General features: G+C 38.3%; 1 long non-coding RNA gene across 1 annotated transcript in view; it reads left to right on the top strand.

Annotated features, from left to right (window-relative positions):
• Positions 1 to 1795: 1795 nt before the first annotated feature.
• The window catches only part of LOC144224146 (uncharacterized), a 524297-nt gene continuing 514518 nt past the window's right edge, over positions 1796 to 11574 (top strand). Inside the window, exon 1 of the long non-coding RNA XR_013332956.1 lies at positions 1796 to 2319. This is a non-coding gene — a long non-coding RNA (uncharacterized LOC144224146). The remainder of the gene's footprint in view (positions 2320 to 11574) is intronic.

Below are 11574 nucleotides of genomic sequence, written 5' to 3'. Positions count from 1 at the left end.
TGCTTCATATTCTATGTCTCCCTCTCTCTGCTTCTTACCCCCACCCACCTTTCTCTCTCTCTCTCAAAAATAAGTAAACATTAGAAAATAATAGTAATATTTCCAAACATTTCAAAGGAGTACAGGAAAATAAATTTCCATGACAGGCAATGACAGAAGCAGGTATGCGAAATGATGGATATATGTTTTCTAGGATACATGTTTCATTTTTTTGTTTGTTTCAACCTTTTTCTTTGTACCAGAAGCAATTTTGGTAAGACCGGAGATACTGATGATGTAAAATCCATAGCAGTTAAACGAAGTAATATTTTACATGCTCCCTTATAAACCATTTGAAAATTTACTTTGAGAACCTCATTTCAAATGTGCCTGCCTTACCACCACCACCAATGGAGTTCCTGTTGCTGTTTTCTTCACTTTTCCAGATGAACTAAAGCAAGAGGAAACTAAGCCCGTTAGCTACTGAGTCATGGTCCAGTTAGAGGGGGCACTAGGAAGGGAATCAGAAAAATCTCCTAGTGACTGATTATTAGCTTCAGTCACCATGCCATCTCTTATACTGCCATTTGGATGAAGAATTACGCTTCTACATGGTGAGCAAGCCTAATGCTAAGGCATATTTTGTGCGTTCCACACTATGGTATTTCTGTTTTCTAAGTGAAATGTTGACATACTAGAAGTTATACTTTATCTATTAATGCATTTAGTGATGATACTGGAACTTGTGAAATGTGACAAAAAGGACAGATGGAGAAGAATAACGAGAGGGGACAGGTATCAGTTGATTGTCCCAACAGTATAGGCTTGTAGCAAAGGCAAATAATCATTTGAATTCCTGCTCCGTAATGTGATTCTGAAGGTTGGCTTATCTAAGGTATTTTTGAAGGTCTAATTACCGTCTTTGCTGGTGAAAATCCATCCTACATATAATTCAATTTTTTATTAAATTTCTTGCCTGATCTTGAAGACATCTGATATGTTGTAATGCCTATTGTCATACTTCATTTACTGAGAACAAATTCAGAGAGTTTGAAAAATTACCCAACTTCTCCTTTCCCTTATGACAGCTGCCCTCTTAATACTTCTTTCCCTGTGGTACTAACTGAAAGCAGTTTTCTCGCTTTTTCACTTTTAACATGAAGTTTAGATTTCATCAGTGTTCTGTGAAGAACCTGCTCTTGGAGAGTCCCTGTCAAGGTATCTATTGTAGTGCTCGCTCCTACACATGCCTCCAGACACTGCATATCTAGAGAAATACACCCACACCTTTCAGAAGCGCTAGGTGCGTGTTCAGAAATGCCAAGATGGAGAGCAGGAAAGGGTCAGCTGTCCCCCACAGCACAGCACAGGGGTATGGACTTGAAGTTGGAAAAATAAGTGTTTACGTGGAAGGCTTCTGGGTTAGTGACCGTTATGGAGGGCACTTCCACAGAGCCCTGGGCGCCAGCCCGAGCCTCCTCTGCCCGACAGCTGGCACGCGATCCCGGGGCGCCGGCCACCACCGCTGGCGCACGACCCCCAGCCCGGCCCAGAGCGCGCAGCCTAACCTCTCGTCGGGGAAGCTCTCCCGGAGCCGCGGCCACCAGCGCCCCACGCCGAGCAGAGCACAGGCGCCGCTCGCCCGCCCACTTCCCTCCGCCGNAGCCCCGCCGGGCCTCTCCTGTCACTCGCTCGCCCCGCCCCGGCCCCTGGGCGGAGCGCACCCGGAGGAGGGGCCACGACGGGGCGGAGCCAACGGGGGCGTGAGTGCACGGGGTGTGTGTGTGCGCGCGCGGGTGTGCTTGTGTCCTAAAACGGAGTAAGTGTGCGCGCGCGTGTGTAAGACTGTGAGTGTGTGTGAGACTAGGTACGGTAGGAAACTATGTATGCGTGTGAGAGAGATTGTAAAACTGTGTTTGTGAGACTATGTACGTTAGCTGACTGTATGTATGCGTGTGAGATTGTAAAACTGACTGTGAGACTATGTACATTAGCAGACTGTATGTATGCGTGTGAGAGATTGTGGAAAGTGAGAGGTGTGTGTGTGTGGCTGTTAGTGTGTGAGAGTGATTATGTACGTAACAGAGAAATTAGAAGTTTGTACGTGTGTGACAGTGTGTGTGTGTATGTGTGTGAAAGGTTAGAAAAGGAGTATGTGAGAGCGAAAGTGTGTATGTAAGAGACTGTGTTTGTGAGGGAGAGAGGAGAGCGTATGTGTTGGGGTGTGTGTGTAACACACAGTTATTCCCCAGTAGGGTACCTCTCTTCTTGCCTGGCACTGAGGCTGTGCCTGGCTGTGCTGCTGGATGCCTGTCCTGAGTAGCCCTGCGTCCTTTGCAAGTAATACACATTTCTCTGTCCCTTTTGTTCCTTTTGTCTTCCGTCTAGTATCTCTCTGAAGCTTTGTGTCTTTGTCTCTAAGTATTTCTCTGGTGTGTGTTGGTTGTTGGAGTCTTGGGAGCATTTGATAGTGTATCTGCCTTTTGTATATTTCTAGAAATGGGCAAGAATACGTCTCTTTTAGTGGGTGGTAAAGGGGATACAACTAATTTATAAATCTTTTCCTTACTACCTGTGATATTGTGATTTATAATTAGAAATATACAGTTGACCCAGGAAGGACGCAGGGGTTAGGGACACTGACCTGCACAATCAAAAATTCATGTATAACTTTTGACTCCTCCAAGACTTACTTACCAATAGCCTCCTGTTGACTGGAAGCCAACATAAATAATTCATGGGCATATTTTGTACATTATATATATTATATACTGTATCCTTATAATAAAGTACTCTAGAGAAAATAATGTTACTAAGAAAATCATAAGGAAGAGAAAATACCTGATAGTACCATAAAGAATCCAATCCACTGATACGTAGACCTGCACAGTTCAAACCTGTGCCTTTCAGGGGTCAACCATATATTTGATTTTCATCCCATTCTGAGCACAGAGCTCTTAAAACCTTGGAATTTCCTAAGTGGGGAGAGTGGTAAAGTGTCTTTTGTTATGCTAATGAACAGTCTTTTGGAAAGCACCTAGGTAAGTATGGATGGGGGGCTAGTTGCCAGGATAATAGACCTGGTAATTAGAGGGTTAGAACTTTTAGTCCCACCCTCTGAACTGCAGGAGGGTAGAGAGGTGTTGGAAGTTGAATCAATCAATGATGGCCGATGATTTAATCTATCATGTCTATGTAGTGAAGCCTTCATGGAACCCAAAAGGACAGAGGTTCCTGGAGCTTGTGAGTTAGTAAAGATTTGAACGTGCAGGGTGAGTGGTTCGCACAGAGAACGTGAAAGCTCATTGCCCCTTCCCATCTATCTTGTCCTATGTACCTCTACATCTCGCTGTTCATCTGTATTCTTTATATTATCCTTTACATTATCCTTTATAATAAGCTAGTAAAAGTTTCTCTGTGCTCTGTGACTGTTCCAGCAAGTTACCTGAACCGATGATGGGGTCATGGAAACCTCCAATTTAGAGTCAGTTGGTCGGAAGCACAGGTAACAACCTGGACTTGCCGTTGGCATCAAAAGGAGGGCAGTCTGTGGCACTGAGCTCTTAAGGTGTGAGATCTGTAATCTTATCTCCAGGTGGAGAGTGTTAGAACTGAGTTAACTGCTTGGTGGTGTTAGAAAATACATATTAAACTACTCTAGCCATTTTGTTGAAGGGAAATTGGTGGGCCTTTGAAAACAAGCTTTTTATATCTTTGATCTGTCCTTGAGAAAATGATACACTATTGTATAGATAAAATATCAGGCTATTTGTCAATGGAAATGGACTATGCCTATGTATGGAGGAGAATAAGAGTTTTTTGGGATCTTCTATTAAAATGTCTTCAGGCCCAGAGAGGGAATTAAAATAGTCAGAAACTTCAAGGCTTAACGACTTACTTCCTGTTTTTTGGAATCAGCTTATAGAAATGAGAAAACATGTCTTTAGATATCACAAATTACAAAGAAAATGAATTTGGTTTATTTCTTCCCTTGAATGCTTTTAAAAACCCAGAAGAAATAAACAAAAATATTAAAAAAAAACCTGTATACTTAAAAAAAATAAAAATAAAAAAGAAATAAAAACCCAGAAGAAAGTATTTAATATTATATCTGTATAAAATCAGAAACAAATGTCACAATGGGAAGCTAAAAACATTCCTGATGGGTATCATTGCTATTCTCTAATGACAACATGCTCATTCTTGACATTTTGCTCTGGCTTTTAGTGGTGTTTCTATAAAAAGTGGCCTTATGTGTGTTTTACAAAAGCTTTATGATTATATATGGTGGCACAGAGAGCATCAACCTTTTATTGACAACTCTTTGGAGCTTACGGCACATTTTGAAGTTCTCCCTCTTTCTGCTTGTGTCTGATAATGTGATAAGTCAAGCAGCTATGTACTCTTCAGTCAGGCTACAGAGGGAATAGAAATTCCTTAAAGGCATGAGGACTCAGAAGGCACAGAATATATATAGCAGGGCAGGTAAAAAGACCAATATAGAGCTTACTTTTGTTTATCTTGGGGGTCAAATCTTACAGAAGTTCTTTAATCTAGAATATACCATCTGGCCTTTCAGAGATACAGGCTTCTTTGAGAATTATATTCAGTCATTTTACAAGTATTTATTGAACACCACTAGGCATTAGGCCTAGATGGAGATCCCTACTTTTAAGAAGCTTCCATTTTATCCTCTTTCCAATTCTAGTCTGCTTATCTGGCAAAAGCCAAGAACTCTCACCAAACGGTAGCCAGAATCTTCTCATTCTTGCCCATAACTGATGTCACAACCTTTTCTTTTCCTTAGTGTTGTTTACCTTTCATTTAGTGAGTGAGTTTCCCTTTCAACTGTGATTCATTTGTTCCTAGAGACTTTGGTCTTTCCTGGAGACTTAGGAAATCACCTCTTTAAAAAAATCTCATGTAGCATTTTGTGAATAAGACATTATTCAGGTTTGAGCCACATCTTACGGAAGGGGAGGGCTACGTTCACTGGGCTGCATGATATGGATAATATACATGTAAAGCTATTATTGCCAGTTTCCCATGACAAATATATTTGCTGTTACCTAGGCAACTATAACATGCTGGTCTCAAATTGTGTAGTTTAGTTGTGATTTTATTAGTGTATTTGCCTTGTGTTTTCTCAGGAATTAATAAGTGGCAAGAAACTGATGCCTGTCTAAGGAGTAGCCTATGTAGTACAAATATGTCTTGTGCAGTTGCTGTGGGAACAAGGACTTTTAATCTCTTACTTTCACACCTTTAATATCTTATTTTTAATGTTTTTCCACTCTTATTTGGATGTCTTTCCAGAGAGGAAAATGAACAAATCAGAGCGATATGTAATCATTTAGTAATGTAATTTTAGAAAAATTAGTGCAGTTATTTGTGAAAACTTCATTTTCAGTTTTCACAAACTGTGATTTTAATTTATGTTTCCTGTGTTCTAATTTTTGCTTCTTATATGATTTTTTTATGTGCTTCTTTTTGTTAAGCAGAGCCTTCAGTATGGGAAGTTATTTTTGAGATGTTTGGAATCTTACTCAAAATTCCAGGCAAAGGTATGGTTTCTGGATTGATATATATATAAATTTATTAAAAATTTTTTTTATTAATGTTTTTCTATTCTTGAAAGAGAGAGAGAAAGAGGGAGAGCTGGAGCACATGGGTGGGGGAGGGGCAGAGATCGGGAGACACAGAATCGGAAGCAGGCTCCAGGCTCTGAGCTGTCAGCACAGAGCCTGACATGGGACTGGAATCGATGAACCATGTGATTATGACCTGAGCTGAAGTCCGATGCTTAACTGAGTAGCCACTCAGGTGCCCTGATATATATGAATTTAAAGGAAAAGGAACTTATTGGCTAACTCTCACTTTCTTCATCATTCTTTCAATTTCAGGAAGCTACATCAGAGAGATGTTGAACTAGTACTTGCTCTGTGTTCTCTAGCATTCCCAGAGAGTCCACTCTGAGTCAGAGAAAGGGAAATTTGTCCTTCTTCCTGGAATTAATTTATAAACTTTCTGTTGTTAAGGAACAAAATTCAACCAAGTAGATTTTAAGAATCTTATTGGCTGTATTCAGCAATTTATAAATTGAACAGCATCCAGTATAATAGATAGAAAGGAGCTCCAAAGAATTTTTCAATTGAAGAGAGTTTTGTAGATCAAAGTGAGCAGAAACAAGGAAGTTATACCGGATATTTGCTGACTGGAGCAAAGGGAAGTTTGGAGCTGGGTTAGGTAACTTGTGTTGTGTAGGCAAGTGGTGACTCGTTGATCTAGGCCTTCATTTCCTGGGAGAGCGAAGCATAGAAATTTAGTTAAGTTTTGGTTTGCTAACATGGGGCTGAGTATGAGTGGACTGCAACTAGGGCCTAATTTGGTTACTTTAACACTGTTTTATTCTCTTCTGGTGTGACTTTGCAGCTACATGCCCTGCTGAGTTCTTTCCCTACAGTAGGAATAGAGATTAAGAGTTGGTTTTGTTTAAAAGAAAAAAAAAATTGAGAAGGCTATTCTGATTCACTGGTAGAGGGTGAGGGGGAAGAAAATGTGAATAATATACAGTGCCACTTAATATATGTTAGCTGTTAGCAATTTTTAATGTGGACAATGCCTTAGGGAAATGGTTAAACTCAGCTATTGGCTAGTAGCACTGTAAACTGACAACATTTTTTGGCAGTACATATGCCGAACCATAAAAATATCCATACCCTTTGGCCCACTAACCCCAGCTTTAGGAAATAGTTCAAAAGGGGAAAAGACTGTGTGTATAAACATGTTCACAGTAGAACTATAGTGAGGAGTTCAAAGAAGCCTAAATACCCTCCACTAGGGAAATGGCTGAGTAAATATGATAAACCAACACAATTACATGTATAAGGTGTTAAAATGGTAACAATGAAGATTTTTCTATCAATGTAGTAAGCATATTTAATATAATGCTAGATGAAAAAATACAGCTTGATAGTAGCAGAGCCACTCAGCAAGCCGCCCCTCACCCCGCACCTCTTGCTTGCGTGTGCACCTTTTCTCTCTCAAAAATAAATAAATAAACTTTAAAAAAATAAAAATAATCATTTTCAAAGAGTTGTATCTGTTTTCCTTATAAAAAGGGATGGCTGGCACCCAAAGTCTGGTTGATTCAACTTCATAGCTGAAAGTTCTATTACCTTTTGTTGAATAATTTAGTTATTGAATGAGTTTGGATCTTTTATTCATGCTGTTCTCAATAATTTAGAATCTTAGAGTTGGAAGAGATCTAACAGGCAGTTTAGAGCAACCTCCCACCCAGGATAGGGATCCCTTCTATAGCATTCCTGACAGATGGTCACCCTCTTTCTGCTTGAAGGCTTCTAACTATGGGAAACTCATTACTTCATGATGCCACCTGTTCAGTTACTGGATATCTTTAATTGTTAGAAAGTTCTTTACATCTACTGAATTGAAAATGTATCCTTTTCTTCTCTGCTTATTGGTCCTTATTCTTTCCTGAAGTACAAGAAAACAGATTAGTCTTTCTTTTCCCTTCAAGACAGTTTTTTGGGTGTTTTTTACATTTTTCTTTGTTTATATATTGATTTTGAGAGAGAGACGGAGAGAGAGAGAGAGAGAGAGAGAGAAAGTAAGGGAGGGATAGAGTAAAAGGGAGAGAGAGAATCCCAAGCAGGTTCCATGCTGCCAGCTCTGAGCCCAATGCAGGGCTTGATCCCATGAACCATGAGATCATGACCTCAGCCGAAATCAAGAATTGGACACTTAACTGACTGGACTGAGCCACTCAGGTGCCCCGGGTGTTTTTTGAAAGCCACTTTTTATCTTCTCTTTGCCTTATTTTTTTTCAACTGTTACTTATGGACAGATGTAATAGAATTTTTGGATTTTGCCATTTGTTGTCTGTACCTACTTCTTGTGTTAACAGTATCCCAGCTTTTTTTATTGATTCAACTCTCTCCCACTCTCAGCCTAGGATTTCAGTGAATATGATTTCATTCCTGAGTCTAGGACCAGAGAATATGATTTTTACTAAGTAAATCAAATGCATTTCACCCTTGTAACCTCCCATGGTCACAGTGATTGGTTCAAGGATGGGCACATGACCTAAGTTAGGCTGGTCAGGGTCAATAAAATTCAATTCTGAGACTTTTGTTTGTATTAGAAGAAAAGCAAAATCATGTCTATAGGAGTGGTGTGTGATGATGACATGAACTTGGAACTGTACGAGAACCACCTTACAAAGCCTAATAATGAAGTTGACCTAGTGGAATACATGGCTGAGAGAGGAACAGTTGCAGCTAGTTCGTCTAAAACTTAGTTACCCTTATGTGCCTTTTTCAGTTATGATGGCCAATGAATCTACCACCATAATGTTCTCTCCCACCTCCGCCTCTGCCAACCCCTTTTCTCATAAGCCATCTTGAGATGGCTTCATCACTTACTAAAGGAGTTAGTATGATACAGGCTGTAACTGAGATACAGAAGAAATGAGTAGTTTTGCTGCTGCTAGACTGCAGAAATTTGGATAGTTCATTTAAAGTCTGATGTTGAATTCCATCATCAGTAAAATGAGCAGGTTGATGTAGAAAATTTTCAAAACCTCTTCCTGCTTTAAAATTCTATGATTTCTGTATGACTTTGCCTGCCTCCAGAACTAGCCCATGTGTCTTGGCTGCTATCCTTTGTATTTATTCCAGGTGGTTAAGTTCTTCTTATTAGAGAGGTTAATTCTCAAAAGCAAAAAGATAGAAGCAGTTTTATTATCTGCATATTCCTTTCTTACTTAATTTAAGTTATCTAAGGTTATTTTCTCCACTGTCTTCAAATTTTTAAAAATGGTTTAATGGACATATAAATTGTTCTATTAATACTCTAAGGTACCTATAATTTTAAGTCTCATTACTCAGTGAAAATTAGGTCTATTACTGTTTTGTCTCCAACTTGTTATTTTGAAAGATTTCAAACCTTCAGAAAAGTTGCAGGAATAGTACAATGAATACCAAGATAGCTTTCTTCTAGATTGGCCAGATGTTAATATTTTGTCCTACTTGCTTTCCTGTGTTTGTTTTCCTGAGTAAGTCTATTACTCTCAATGTATGTTTAAAATAGCATATAAAGAAAACTGAAGACTTAAAAAACAAACAAACAAGCAAACAAAAAAAACTAAGGACTTCTCAGAGGAGTGTTGCCATTGCCTGGAAACATTTAGAAGGATCTGGAGAAGTGGAGGTAGTGGAAGCTACAAGCTAACAATAGACAGTCTTGACTTTGCCTGAATTCCAAACCTGCCTCTCTCTAATCCTCAGTTTTCATTTTTGCAATATAGGGGTATTATTGACACTTAAGCACAAAATCAAAACATATTCATTAGTATTAATGTTATATGAGTAGTACTAATAACATGAGGTGTATGTGATTTTTCATTGCATATGGGAAACACACGGTATTATTTCTGCTCTACAGATAAGCTTAGACCTTGAGTTCATTGGCTCAAAAGGGAATACAAAAAGCTGAAACAGAAATTCAAGAGTATGTATTTTTGTCTGGGCAAGAAATCAGACCCCATGCTGAACCAGCATATGCCAATATGGTACTAGTAGAGGTAAATCTGCATAAAGGAAGAAGATAGATTTCATCTCCTGTGCCAGTTACTCTTAGTGACGGCCTGGTATACTATACACTGTATAAGATGGCTTTTGAGAACTTTTGGGGAAGGAATGACTGCCATGGCAAGGGAAATATGAGCAATGGAACAAATGCCATGTATTTGCCAACTGGCAAATAAATGCTACTAAAGTGAGGGGAGAGGAAAAATTAGTAGATTTAAATGAAGTATCCATCAAGTCTGTTAGTAAACCAATGATATGTGTAAAATATATATTGTTTCTTGGCAATTACCACATTATAGTAACTCCTTTGTTTCTGTGTTCTTCTCTCTAATTGAACTACATGTTTCTAGAGAGAAGATCCACTGTTATCCTTTGTGCTTTACCAAGTGCCAGGTATATAGTAGGTACAGAATCAATGTTTGAGCTTATTCATCAATATCTAAATTTTGATTAGGTTTGCATTAAAAGGCCTACCCAGTAAAACTCATCCCATACCTATGCTCATTTTGAGGCCTTCTGTTCTGTTCATTTTCGTATTAAAAATATCTTTGGAAAATTCTCATCTTGTATCAAGTAAGCTGAGACCAAAATATTGGAGACATGCCTTATGATTTTTACTTTGTTCAACTGCAATTAACTTTATGAGGCCTATACATACTCTTATATATGTAATATATGTATATGTATATATGTATATATGTATATATGTAATATGTAAAAGTTTCAGCAGGAACTTTTATTTTTCTAGCATACTTCCTCTTACCTCTATAAAAATGTTATATCAAAATTCAATTGAATAGAATAGCTATTCTTCTTTTTGATTGAATAGAAGGAAATGAGGCCACACTGATCTATTGGCCCTCTTTCTCTAATGGCTCAAAAGAATCATTTTCCAGCTGCTGAACACAACAGCACACATGATGGCACTTATAAATAAAATGTGTCTCCAATGGCACAATTTTGGGATCAACAATACACTATTTAGCTTTACTTGTTCAACTCATCTGTGAAGTTCAATTACCAGGGAAGCTAAGAGTAAAGAGTTGATACAAGTTGTTAGATGCATATTTTAAAATTGCACACATGGGACCTATGGGCCTAAAGGATTTTTGTAACTAAAATGCACACATTTAACTCTCAGATAGATTTTCAGCAATTTATTATGTGTAAAATCAGGGGCCACCTCTATCTATCTATCTATCTATCTATCTATCTATCTATCTATCTATCTATCCATGTATCTGCTAGTTGCTTCTTTTCTCAAAGTGTACTTGAGTATCTTCAGGTTTTTCTGTGTTAATGATGTTTTGCTGTTTTGTATCTCTGTTTCTTAATAACATCTGTCTAGAACACAATTAAGAACAAGGAACTAAGCAAAAGGCTTTCTGAAAAACTCGTCAATCTTTTGAACACTATCATACCCTACTCAGGAAAAAAAGACTGCTTGGGTCTTCAGTCTGTTTATTCATAATCTTTTCACAATTTTAACAATCTTGGTGCAAAAAGACACCTATATATCATTTATGTTCTGTGTGCAGTGTGATTGTACATGGAATCATTTATGGGAATAGGACACAGAGAATATTATAGAGACCTATTCTCAGTTGCTTAAACCTTAAGGAGGCATAGAAAGCATCGACACAACTATGGGCAAAGCAATGTAGAATGAAGAAATGTCACAGGGGATTACAAATGATGTGTTGTGAGTTCAGAAGAGAGGGATATTACTTAGTTACCTAGCTTCCATACCTACAGTATACATATGAAATAGCAAACTTAGAAGAGGGAAGAAGTGCTATATACAGGCATGCTGTCAGCAGCTACTGTTACAACGGATAAATTAACACCAAGAGAGAACTTAGCAATATTGTAGAAAACAGTATATGAATTTAACATGTCCAGAAGTCACTTAGTGTAAGGTCGACTTTAAAAAGCTTTGAGGACATCATGGAATAACAAAATAATCTGTTTTGTACTGATTCAT

Source organism: Crocuta crocuta, unplaced genomic scaffold (assembly GCF_008692635.1).
Source record: "Crocuta crocuta isolate KB4526 unplaced genomic scaffold, BGI_CrCroc_1.0 scaffold52, whole genome shotgun sequence".
NCBI classification, from domain to species: domain Eukaryota; kingdom Metazoa; phylum Chordata; class Mammalia; order Carnivora; family Hyaenidae; genus Crocuta; species Crocuta crocuta.
This window is presented reverse-complemented; position numbering and strand designations above follow the sequence as displayed.